Source organism: Phaenicophaeus curvirostris, chromosome 4 (genome assembly GCF_032191515.1).
Source record: "Phaenicophaeus curvirostris isolate KB17595 chromosome 4, BPBGC_Pcur_1.0, whole genome shotgun sequence".
Taxonomy (NCBI): domain Eukaryota; kingdom Metazoa; phylum Chordata; class Aves; order Cuculiformes; family Cuculidae; genus Phaenicophaeus; species Phaenicophaeus curvirostris.
This window is the reverse complement of record NC_091395.1, coordinates 62,922,471-62,935,816: the sequence shown is the minus strand read 5'-3', so window position 1 is coordinate 62,935,816 and position 13,346 is coordinate 62,922,471.

The following is a 13,346-nucleotide window of genomic DNA, read 5'->3' as shown; positions in this document are numbered from 1 at the left end:
GCCCAGAAATCCTTCAGACTGACTAATGGATGAGCACACACTAGGCTAAGGGTGTTACAATGACCTACTGGCAGAAACAGTAGGTGCTAACTTTTCATCTTTTTTAATAGTTGGCCTTGATTAAACTGCTGAAAGAGAGGCTGGTAATTCTTGATGTTTCTACAAAAGGGTCCTCTTGAGAATTCAGGGCACTTCATTCCTTTGCTGAATTGTGTACAGCCGCGTTTTTTGAGGCTAACAAACAGACATGTATTTCACTACTGCGTGCACAAGGATTCTCCAAAAATCACCTAGAGATTCACTACATGTAAATCCAGAAAGGATCAGTAGATAGTCTTACTATCACAGGCCAATTGTACATCATGTTTACAAGGACCTCAAGGACTTGTTTATGACAGAAGCATAGTTCACACAAAGGTATCGAATCTTGATGAAAATACTGAACCACTGGAAAAAATGCACCTCTCCTGTGAATGATCTGCGGTAATGGAAGCCCGTAGTAAAAATCTGTGTTGTATTTTTCACTTTAATTTGCCTAGTTTCTGCATTCAGCCAGCCAGGCCAGACATGAGGCTGCTCCTCTGCCTTGAAAACGTCCATGTTGAAGAGGGGGGAAGAGGCGTGGCAACAGGCGCTCCACCCTTCCCTCCCCCTTTCTTCTGCCTGAGAGAACTCGGTGTCCTGAGTGCGTGGCTACAGCAGGGGGAGGAGGAGTGGCAGCCAGTGCTCCCCAAAGACAAACTTCTCTGGTTGTCTTAAGCATTGTCTGAGGGCTGGCTGTCTGCACACTTGTCTGTGGCACTGGCGACAAGGGATCTGCTCCAGAAGGGAGACTCTGAGAACTGCAGTGAGCAGCAGAGCTCCAGCGGTGAGGAGAATAAGGCCGAGGTTCAACAAAGGCAACCACAAGGAGCAAGAATACTCCAGTGTTACAGGAACTTTGGATCTGCTCCATGTGATCTACTGGATGGCCAGCAAAAGGAAACATGACTCTGAGAGCTGCAGTGAGCAGCACAGCTGCAGCAGTGAGGAGGGTGAGGCTGAGGTTCAGCAGGGCAACCACGAGCAGAAGGAATACTCCAGTGTTACACACAATGGTCTCATGGCCGAGGATGAGGAGGATCAGGCCGATTTCGACCTCGGAGATCTGCAGCTTTGCACTCGTGTCCTGGTGCTCACAAGCTTTTCCACCTCTGCCTGTCAACCTGCAGACGTTGCCTTTCTCTCACATTGCTGGAGCCCAGGGATAATTTTGGACAGCGGGACAGAGAATCTGCTCGTGCCAGACACTGCCTGCCGAGTCTGTGGTGCAGATCTGAACAAAAGAGGCACAGAGATGACACTGCGCAGCACTAAATACACTTAGAACTAATATTCTAGGAGTTTTTTATTGTGGAGTAAAGTCAGCAAAGCAAGGTATACAGCGCTGGGCGCATGGCTGAGGTTGGAACGCATCTAACCAGAGGTGCAACTGGCCCAGGTTCCATCCTCTTTTATGCATTTATTTTGGCACAAAAAGAGTTGCTCATTCAACACCTATCAGCACGTGGCGGGGTGCTCTTGCCACGTGGGTCGGCCCAGGCAGTCCGCATGGAGGAAGGGAAGCTCTCTGGTCGTGGCGTGCCAGCGGTAAAGCTGGCCTCTTTCCTACTCCAGGATGAGGTAAGCACCTGAGCTGCCATGCTGCACTGCAAGCTTCATCTCAGTGCAGATGTTCATCTCGGAGGTGCTTGTCAGCTGGAACATGCAGGAGTGGGAGGAGGGCAGCTCCGTTAGCTGCCGGTGGTGCGACTGAGGCAAATACCGCCAGGCTGATGTCACCAGCATTTGGACCCAGGAGGCGGTTTTTTCCACGTCTAAGTAGGAGCCCGTGCAGAGGGTGTGTAGGATGTACGAGTTCTCGCTCCTGCGCAGCTGTCCACCGGTGTGGTGGAGAAAGCACAAAAGATCCCCCAGCAGCTGCTCCCTGTAGCAAATGCACTCCTGCACCACGCGGATGCTGGGGTGCCGTGCTGGCAGCTTCCCGGGGGAGTCTGGCTCCAGGGTGAAAGAATGCCCGGGCGCTGGCCGCAGGAATATAACCAGGCGGTAGGCGATGCTGTTCTCATGGGTGCTCCACGCTTCACAGGCATTGTCTGTATCAATGGCTGGGTACAACAGTGGCATGAAACTCTTCATGGAAAGCACACGGCAAACACCAATAAGTTCACGCACCAGCTCCTTCAGCGCCTTGCATGTCTCGGGCAGGCCCTCATTTGGCAATGGGGTCAACGCAGCCAAAGCCATGACACTGTTGCATCGACACTGGGGTCGTTCTTCTCCTCGTCACCTTCCTCCTCCTCGTCCTCATCCTTATCCTCGTCCTTGTCCTCGTCCTCATCCACGTCCTCCTCGCTGCTGGAGCTGTGCTGCTCCCTGCAGCTCTGAGAGTCCCGTTTTCTTTTACTGGCCAGCCAGTAGATCACAAGGAGCAGGGCCAGGGCTCCACCGAAAGTCTGACACCACTGCACTGAAAGGAGCGGGGCTTCCTCCGCAGCCCATCTCCTCTCAATCTCCTCCAGCAGCCGAGAAGTCTCCTGACACAGAAACTCCTCATGCTGCTTCATCCGCTCATCCGTGGTCGCACTGATGTGCTGCTGGTCAGGCTTCGGCACAATCCACGCGGCCAGACGAGCCAGGACAAGGGCAATTGCGGCAGCTATGGCCTGGAGGAGGCAGGAGGAAACGGGTCTGAGCAGGGCTGGGTGGGAGGGAGGCCCAGTCGGCACTCCTGCCCTTGGGCTGTGGTGCTGCTTGTTTCTATCCTGCACTTGCCCTGTGGCCTTGCTGAGCTGCCCCAGGCTGCCCTCCCGTGCTGGAGTGAGCACGGGCACAACCCCGGTCAGGGTCTGGCTGTGCCAGGGACAGCCGCCCTCAGGGCCTGCCTACCTGCTCTGTGCCTGCTCAGCTTTGCTGCTGGCTGCTTTCTCTTCTAGTGCTTGCAGCTCAGCTTCCACCTCACGGTTGCTCTCGTGCTGCGTATTCTTCCCCGAGCGCAGACCTGGCTCTGCGTGCCGCAGGGTGCTCGGGGCTGGGGGCTGCTCTGCTGCTGCCTGGGCTACTTGAGACAGTGAGACCGGGCCAGCATTGCCACCTCCTTCCCTGTCCGAGGGCTTCTGTGGGAAGTGGAGCAGGACTCAGTTTTGGGGCACCTGCTGTCATGGATCCTGTGCTCCCCCTGGCTGCTTCCCTCTAGGCTCGGGGAGCTGCCTCTCCACCCTCTCAGAACTGTGCAGAGAAATACTGGCTGCCCTGTGCCCAGGCCCTGTGGTGTCTGCCAGCTCCTGCCTGGCCCCGTGCACCGGGGCCAATGCTGACCAGTTTGAGCAGCTCTGTGTGCTCATTCAGGACTTTTTAGCTGGTGGCAGAATGGCTGCGGGGAGGCTATGTAGGGGCTGTCCTCTGTCTGCAGTGCTTCATCTTCCTGGGCCTGTGGAGTGGTGCTTCCCTGGCCTGTAGGTACCCAGCATGATGCGGGACCCTGTGATCACCCAGTGTTCACACAAAGGTATCGAATCTTGATGAAAATACTGAACCACTGGAAAAAATGCACCTCTCCTGTGAATGATCTGCGGTAATGGAAGCCCGTAGTAAAAATCTGTGTTGTATTTTTCACTTTAATTTGCCTAGTTTCTGCATTCAGCCAGCCAGGCCAGACATGAGGCTGCTCCTCTGCCTTGAAAACGTCCATGTTGAAGAGGGGGGAAGAGGCGTGGCAACAGGCGCTCCACCCTTCCCTCCCCCTTTCTTCTGCCTGAGAGAACTCGGTGTCCTGAGTGCGTGGCTACAGCAGGGGGAGGAGGAGTGGCAGCCAGTGCTCCCCAAAGACAAACTTCTCTGGTTGTCTTAAGCATTGTCTGAGGGCTGGCTGTCTGCACACTTGTCTGTGGCACTGGCGACAAGGGATCTGCTCCAGAAGGGAGACTCTGAGAACTGCAGTGAGCAGCAGAGCTCCAGCGGTGAGGAGAACAAGGCCTAGGTTCAACAAAGGCAACCACAAGGAGCAGGAATACTCCAGTGTTACAGGAACTTTGGATCTGCTCCATGTGATCTACTGGATGGCCAGCAAAAGGAAACGTGACTCTGAGAGCTGCAGTGAGCAGCACAGCTGCAGCAGTGAGGAGGGTGAGGCTGAGGTTCAGCAGGGCAACCACGAGCAGAAGGAATACTCCAGTGTTACACACAATGGTCTCATGGCCGAGGATGAGGAGGATCAGGCCGATTTCGACCTCGGAGATCTGCAGCTTTGCACTCGTGTCCTGGTGCTCACAAGCTTTCCCACCTCTGCCTGTCAACCTGCAGACGTTGCCTTTCTCTCACATTGCTGGAGCCCAGGGATAATTTTGGACAGCGGGACAGAGAATCTGCTCGTGCCAGACACTGCCTGCCGAGTCTGTGGTGCAGATCTGAACAAAAGAGGCACAGAGATGACACTGCGCAGCACAACCTGAGCTTGGGGAATCTTCACCAGTCCAGATGACCATTGTATTGCAACTGGGACTCCTGTTACCAGCTGTAACAGGATGGGACCAGCCACCCCTTCGGCAAGAAATGTCTCCCTCCGGGACCCTTCTGTATTGCAGAGCTGACAATGAATTAGCTTCTTTTAATCAGCCCCCTGTCTGAGAGTGTCTGTGCAGCAGCACACGGTCGGGGAACGTGGGCAGGTAGCCGGTGTGTGCCTGCTGGATGCCGAAGTAGCAGGGTAGTAATTTTGAGGTAAGGAAGCAGTATCAAAACTGAACGCTTCCTTAACGCCTCTTTCGTTTCTTTTCCAGTCTTCTGCTCGTCTTGCACTGCAAGGGGAAGATGCCTCTGTGTGTGTGATGGGAGGGAACGAGGGCAAGGGAGCCAGAACTTTCTCAGCAGTGACCACTGACAGGACAAGAACCAAGGGGCACAAAGGGAAAAACATGAAATTCCATTGGAACCCACAGGTTCTGGCGGCTGGGACAGGGTAGGGGACGGGTCACAATGGGAGCCGCCCCTAGGGCAGCAGCAGGCAGCTTCACAACAGTCTGACCTGGGAGATCAGCAAGTGGAGCATGCAGGGGGAAGGCTGGGCTGGATGAGGAGGGGGCAGGTGCCCAGGAGGTTTGTAACTCAGAGCAAGAGCCCAGCCCGTCAGGGCAAGGCACGGCACTGCCCTTGGGGCCGGGGGCAGAGGTGCTCAGGGCTCCCAGTGGTGGCAGGGGCCCAGAGAGGCCTTGGGGATGTGCCGGGTGCCCGTGGCTCCGTGGGATGCTCCATGGGATGTCAGGGTTGGGCCTTGGGAGACTCTACTCGCGTGTCCCCTGCCCTTTCACAGAGCGCAGCCCAGCCAGGGGCTGCCCATCAGGGCGGCTTGGGCAGGACGGGCCCCATGCTGTCTCCGGCCAGGGCCTGTGGCTCCTTCAAGCCTGTTGACACCAGTGCCCAGGCGCTTTCCTGGGACAGCCCGTCGTTCCCATCCCTGCAGCGCTCACAAGCCCTGCCCCGTGCTCCCTCCCACCCAGCCCTGCTCAGACCCTTTTCCTCCCGCCTCCTCCAGGCCATGGCTGCCGCAATTGCCCTCGTCCTGGCTGTGCTGGCTGCCCAGTGTGGGATGAAGCCTGAGTGGCACATCGATGAGGATACCGATGAGCGGATGCAGCAGTGTGAGGAGTTTCTGCACCAGGAGACGAATCGGCTGCTGCAGGGGACTGAGAGGAGCAGGGCTGCGGAGGAAGCCCCGCTCCTTGCAATGAGGCAGTATCAGACATTTGCAGGAGCTCCGGTCCTGCTCCTTCTGGCCTACTGGATGGCCAATAAAGGAAAATGCGACTCTGAGAGCTGCAGTGAGCAGCACAGCTCCAGCAGCGAGGAGGACGACGATGAGGCTCAGGAAGGCAGGGAGGTGGACGATGATCAGGTTCAGGAAGGCAACCAGGAGGAGAAGGAAGACCCCAGTGTTACACACAAGTGTCTCATGGCTTTGGCTGCATCGACCCCGTGGCTAAATCAGGGCCTGCTGGACAGATGCAAGGCACTGAAGGATCTGGTGGGTGACCTTCTTGCTGTCTGCCGTGTGCTCAGCAAGAGAAGTTTCATGCCACTGTTGTACCCAGCCACTGAGACAGACGATGCCTGTGAAGCCTGGAGCGTCCATGAGAACAGCATCACATTGCCTACCGTCTCGTTATATTCCAGCGGCCAGCGCCCGGGCATTCTTTCTCCCTGGAGTCAGACTCCCCGGGGAAGCTGCCAGCAAGGCACCCCAGCATCCGCGTGGTGCAGGAGTGCATTTGCTACAGGGAGCAGCTGCTGGGGGATCTTTTGTGCTTTCTCCACCACACCGACGGACAGCTGAGGAGGGACACACGGTCTGAGGAGGCAGCACACGGTCAGGGAACGTTGGCATGTTTCCGGCAGGAAAAGCTTGTGAGTACCAGGGTACGGGTGTAGAGCCGCAGACCTCTGAGGTGGGAATTGTCGTGCCGCGTGTGCCTGCTGTAGGCCTAAAAAGCAGCATCTCAACAAGAGTGCAGCTCTCTGGCCGTGGCGTGCCAGCGGTAAAGCTGGCCTCTGCCTACTCCAGGATGAGGTAAGCGCCTGAGCTGCCGTGCTGCACTGCAAGCTTCATCTCGGTGCAGATGTTCATCTCGGAGGTGCTTGTCAGCTGGAACGTGCAAGACTGGGACGAGGGCAGCACCGTTAGCTGGCAGTAGTGCAACTGAGGCAAGTTCTGCCTGGCTGATGCCACCAGCAGTTGGACCCAGCAGGCGGTTTTCTCCACATCTAAGTAGGAGCCTCTGCACAGGGTCTGTTGGATGTACGAGCTCTCACCCCTCTGCAGCTGTCCATCGGTGTGGACTCAGAGCTTTGACACAAACCCAGAACTTGTAACTTGTTGTGCAATTATTATTTTGGGATAAAAAGTGACACTAACTAGGGTCTTTTCTTCAAAAGTGAAGTTCAACCCTACAAAGGATGCTACAAAGCCTCTGCATTTCTGTAATCATCACAAAGAGGGCTAGGGAGGTGAAGACCTCGTATTGACTTTTGCCCACAGCCAGCGGTCAAAACAAGATGACAAGTGTATCAGTAGGGATATCTGCAATTACCTGCATGGAAAGAAAACGTCACAGGACACTTGTATATGTTGCTGCTGAACACAGGGCCACTTTGATCACTGCAGCAGAATAAATTCCATCTATTGCAGAGACTTGAGAAAATAAATACGGAAGGCAAATACTTTAAAATGATAACCTTCCAATTTGTAACTGTTCATATCAGAGTGGTATTTTTAAGCGTGGTTTTAATTTTAAGGGCTCTGCTTCTCTTACTCACAACATGTAGGTTGTTTCTCATCAAAAGTTCTCAAATCTCTAATACATTCTCCTCTTTGCTTGCAAGTCCATTTTATTTTACTTCAGCTGTTCTTTTTTGATATTGCCTTCTGGATGTCCCACACTTTAACTGGTTAAGTATAGAACACTTGATGGGCATCATGAGAAAAGGTGCAACTTTAAAAGAAGAAAGATAATTTGTAATATGCATGAAGAGTACTACATGTCTAAACTATAAATACTGATTTGCTCATTTCACTCATATACTGTAAAGGTAGCCTCTTTTTCTTTACATTTGTAACAGCAGTGTCACTTTATTTCTACCTTCTGTCTATTTTGTTATTAAATAATAGTCGCAGCTGTCACAGATGGTACTGCAGTGATCATGATTACTCAAATGAGAGGAAAAAAATCTTTGGTTTAACAAGAAAAAAGAATCAACTAAACAAATATTCTGGGAGTTTTTTATTGTGGAGAAAGTCAGCAAAGCGAGGTATACAGCGCTGGGCGCATGGCCATCCACTTTCATGCATTTATTCTGGCAGAAAAAGAGTTGCTCATTCAACGCCTATCAGCACGTGGTGGGGTGCTCTTGCCACGTGGGTCGGCCCAGGCAGTCCGTGTGGAGGAAGGGAAGCTCTCTGGCCATGGCGTGCCCGCGGTAAAGCTGGCCTCTTTCCTACTCCAGGATGAGGTAAGCGCCTGAGCTGCCGTGCTGCACGGCAAGCTTCATCTCGGTGCAGATGTTCATATTGGAGGTGGTTGTCAGTTGGAACGTGCAGGAGTGGGAGGAGGGCAGCACCGTTAGCTGGCAGTAGTGCGACTGAGGCAAATACCGCCAGGCTGTTGTCACCAGCAGTTGGACCCAGGAGGCAGTTTTCTCCACATCCAAGGAGGAGCCCGTGCAGATGGTGTGTAGGATGTACGAGTTCTCGCTCCTCCGCAGCTGTCCACCGGTGTGGTGGTGGAAGCACAAAAGATTCCCCAGCAGCTGCTCCCTGTAGCAAATGCACTCCTGCACCACGCGGATGCTGGGGTGCCTTGCTGGCAGCTTCCCGGGGGAGTCTGGCTCCAGGGAGAAAGAATGCCCGGGCGGTGGCCGCAGGAATACAACCAGGCGGTAGGCGATGCTGTTCTCATGGATGCCCCAGGCTTCACGGGCATCGTCTGTATCAATGGCTGGGTGCAACAGCGGCATGAACTTCTCCATGGCAAGCACACGGCAAACACCAATAAGTTCACACACCAGCTCCTTCAGCGCCTTGCATGTCTCGGGCAGGCCCTGATTTGGCAATGGGGTCAACGCAGCCAAAGCCACGACACTGCTGCATCCAACACTGGGGTCGTTCTTCTCCTCCCCATCGCCTTCCTCGTCCTCATCCTCGTCCTCGTCCTCATCCTCGTCCTCATCCTCGTCCTCATCCTCGTCCTCGTCCTCGTCCTCGTCCTCGTCCTCGTCCTCGTCCTCGTCCTTGTCCTCGTCCTCCTCACTGCTGGAGCTGTGCTGCTCCCTGCAGCTCTCAGAGTCATGTTTTCTTTTACTGGCCAGCCAGTAGATCACAAGGAGCAGGGCCAGGGCTCCTCCGAAAGTCTGACACCACTGCACTGAAAGGAGTGGTGCTTCCTCCGCAGCCCATCTCCTCTCAATCTCCTCCAGCAGCTGAGACGTCTCCTGATGCAGAAACTCCTCACGCTGCTTCATCCGCTCATCCGTGCTCACACTGATGTGCTGCTGGTCAGGCTTCAGCACAATCCGCGCGGCCAGCAAAGCCAGGACAAGGGCAATTGCGGCAGCCATGGCCTGGAGGAGGCAGGAGGAAAAGGGTCTGAGCAGGGCTGGGCGGGAGGGAGCACGGGGAAGGGTTTGTGAGCGCTGCAGGGATGGGAACAACGGGCTGTCCCAGGAAAGCGCCTGGGCGCTGGTGTCAACAGGCTTGAAGGAGCCACAGGCCCTGGCCGGAGACAGCATGGGGCCCGTCCTGCCCAAGCCGCCCTGATGGGCAGCCCCTGGCTGGGCTGCGCTCTGTGAAAGGGCAGGGGACACGTGAGTAGAGTCTCCCAAGGCCCAACCCTGACATCCCATGGAGCATCCCACAGAGCCACGGGCACCCGGCACATCCCCAAGGCCTCTCTGGGCCCCTGCCACCAATGGGAGCCCTGAGCACCTCTGCCCCCGGCCCCAAGGGCAGTGCCGTGCCTTGCCCTGACAGGCTAGGCTCTTGCTCTGAGTTACAAACCTCCTGGGCACCTGCCCCCTCCTCATCCAGCCCAGCCTTCCCCCTGCATGCTCCACTTGCTGATGTCCCAGGTCAGACTGTTGTGACGCTGCCTGCTGCTGTCCCTAGGGGCAGCTCCCATTGTGACCCGTCCCCTATGCTGTCACAGCCACCAGAACCTGTGGGTTCCAATGGAATTTCCTGTTTTTCCCTTTGTGCCCCTTGGTTCTTGTCCTGTCAGTGGTCACTGCTGAGAAAGTTCTGGAAAGGAGATCAATCAGAAAACTGGAAAAGAAAGGCCAAAGAGGTTAAGGAAGCGTTCTGTTTTGATACTACTTCCTTACCTCAATATGCCACCCCGCTGCTTCTGCATCCGGTGGGCAGCAACCTGTTACCTGCCCACATTCTCCAACCGTGTGCTGCTGCACAGACAAGCTCAGACGGAGGGCTGGTCAAAAGAAGCTAATTTATTGTCCACTTAGCATTGCACAAATGTCCCAGAGGGAGACATTTCTTTCCAACAGGCATCTCAGTTGCAATGCAATGGTCATCTGGACTGGCGGAGATTCCCCAAGCTCAGGTTGTGCTGAGCAGTGTCATCTCTGTGCCTCATTTGTTCAGATCTGCACCACAGACTCGGCAGGCAGTGTCTGGCACGAGCAGATTCTCTGTCCTGGTGTCCGAAATTGTCCCTGGGCTCCACCAGTGTGAAACGAAGGCAAAGTGCAGGAGGTCCCACAGATGTTTGAGGGATGGGGTGCTCGACTGGGCCCTCCACATCTGCCCCAGGGTATGCTGGGCATGGTGGGGATGCCTTGGCACACTGGAAGTCTTGTGGAGACCAGTGGGAGGTTCCTGAGGTAGTAGGTGCCAGGAAGAAATCTTCTGCAAATCTCCTTAAGGGAAATAAGTGGTCTTTCACTAAGAAGGCGATGCGTCCGACAGCCTAGCTGAAGTGTCTCTACAGAAACGCACAAATCTTGGGCAAGAAACCGGTCTTTTAAACTACCGTGCTACTAGAAAGCTGTGATCTGGTTCCATCACTGAGTCTTGGTGGGACGAATCCTATGACTGCAGTGTAAATACCTATGGCTACAGACTGTTCATAACGGACAGATGGGAAAGGAGGGATGGAGGCATTTCCCTTTAAATCAGGAAATGGATAGTGTGTGAAGAGCTGTCTTTTAAGGGTAGCTTGAAAGGCTACTCTTCAAAAGCTTGTGGGTCAGAGTGAAAGACCAAGGCAACAAAAGGAACTTTGTGGTTAGTGTCTACTACAGGCTATCTGATCAAGGAGTGCCTACCAGTGATGCCTTCTTCCTCCAGCTACAGGAGGCTTTGTGCTCGCAAACTCTCGTCATACTGGGGGACTTCAACCACCCTGACAAATGTTGGAAAAGTAGCATGGCAAGCTGCAGGCCATCCAGGAGACTCCTAGAGTGCACTGAATGTAATTTCTTAACCCAGCTAATAGACATCCCCACCTGAGGGGATGCGATACTGTACCTGACAATCACCAATATAGGTCAGCTCATCAGTGACATCAAGATCAGAGGCAGCATGGGCTGCAGGGATCATGCACTGGTGGAGTTCAGGGTCCAGAGGAGTATGGAACAGGCAAGGAGTATAGTCAGGACCCTAAATATCGGGAAAGCAGAATTCCAGCTCTTCAAGGGGTTATTTGGTAGGACTCCTGGGATATGGTCCTCAGAGGCAAGGGAGCCCAAGAGCTGGCAAATGTTCAAGCATGCTTTCCATAAAGCACAAGAGCGCTCAGTCCCCAGATGCAGGACATCAGGCATTGAAGGGAAGAGACCAGCGTGGCTGAATTGAGACATACTGCTCATAATGAAGAGCAAGATGGAACTGCACAAGCAGTGCAAGCAGGGACAGGGAACCTGGGAAGAGTATAGGGCTGCTGCCCAGTTGTATAGAGGTGAGGTCAGGAAGGCCGAGAACAGCTGGAGCTGAACTTGGTAAGGGAAGTGAAGACCAACAAGAAGGGCTTATGCAGGTATGTCAATCAGAAAAGGAAAGTTAACGAAAGCGTACCCCCACTGATGGATGAAAATGACCTTTTATCAACAGACGAGGAGAAGGCTGAGGTACCCAACAACTTTTTCTGCTTTAGTCTTCACTGAAAACAGCTCTCCTCAACCCTCCTGGGTCAGGGGGCAACAAGACAGGGACCAGGGGAATAAAGCCCTCCTGCTGTAGGGGAGGATCAGGTTTGTGATCACCTGAGGAATCTGAACACGTATAAGCCTATGGGATCTGATGAGATGCATGCCAGAGCCCTGAGGGAATTGGCTGATGTTGTTGCCAAGCCACCCTCCAAGATATGTGAGAAGTCGTGGCAGTCATGGGAAGTCGCTGGTGACTGGAAGGAGGGTGGCATTGTCCCCATTTTTAAAAATGGTAGAAAAACGACCCTGGAAACTACCGACCTGTCAGCCTCTGTGCCTGGGAAGATCATGAAACAGGTCCTCCTAGAAGGCATTATTCTAAGGCTTCAGGGTATTATTTATGATCATTCCTATAATTTTGTCTGGAACACATTACCTCGACTTCACATCAGATGATAAATAAATATTTTCTGTCTGTAGACATATGAAACTCGGTCTCTACACTTCATCCATTGAAGTTTAAACAAATACCCTTTCACATGTTGCAAGCACTTTTACCTGCAGAATGATAACATTTCCTTTGATTAAAGCTTGGCCATCTTGCAGATCATTGATTAATAAGAATAAAGTGTGACAAGATTTTTAAGGAAGGAGTGTATGTTGAATGGATCTCAGATTTTGCAAAACACTTAAATTTTTCCTTCCTTATAAGGAATAGTTTTCAGGTGAAAGATGGATATTAAATCAATCATTTTTTTTGAAGAAATATTATTTAATTCACTGTGATGCATGTCTTGACATAAATACAACCTTGTTTAACGCTCACTAATTCTTCTGCTAAATCCAATACCCTCACAAGCCGGCCACAAGGTTTTTGTAGTATCATTTCTTAAGTCCAGAAACATTGCTCTTTTCATCTGATCATCCTCTTTGCCCCTTTTACATTTACATTTGCCCCATCTCCACGTACATTTGGGACTGGCTGTCTCAGTAATGCTCCATGGCCTTCTGAGACGCAGCTTTTGTTGGCCCAGAAATCCTTCAGACTGACTAATGGATGAGCACACACTAGGCTAAGGGTGTTACAATGACCTACTGGCAGAAACAGTAGGTGCTAACTTTTCATCTTTTTTAATAGTTGGCCTTGATTAAACTGCTGAAAGAGAGGCTGGTAATTCTTGATGTTTCTACAAAAGGGTCCTCTTGAGAATTCAGGGCACTTCATTCCTTTGCTGAATTGTGTACAGCCGCGTTTTTTGAGGCTAACAAACAGACATGTATTTCACTACTGCGTGCACAAGGATTCTCCAAAAATCACCTAGAGATTCACTACATGTAAATCCAGAAAGGATCAGTAGATAGTCTTACTATCACAGGCCAATTGTACATCATGTTTACAAGGACCTCAAGGACTTGTTTATGACAGAAGCATAGTTCACACAAAGGTATCGAATCTTGATGAAAATACTGAACCACTGGAAAAAATGCACCTCTCCTGTGAATGATCTGCGGTAATGGAAGCCCGTAGTAAAAATCTGTGTTGTATTTTTCACTTTAATTTGCCTAGTTTCTGCATTCAGCCAGCCAGGCCAGACATGAGGCTGCTCCTCTGCCTTGAAAACGTCCATGTTGAAGAGGGGGGAAGAGGCGTGGCAACA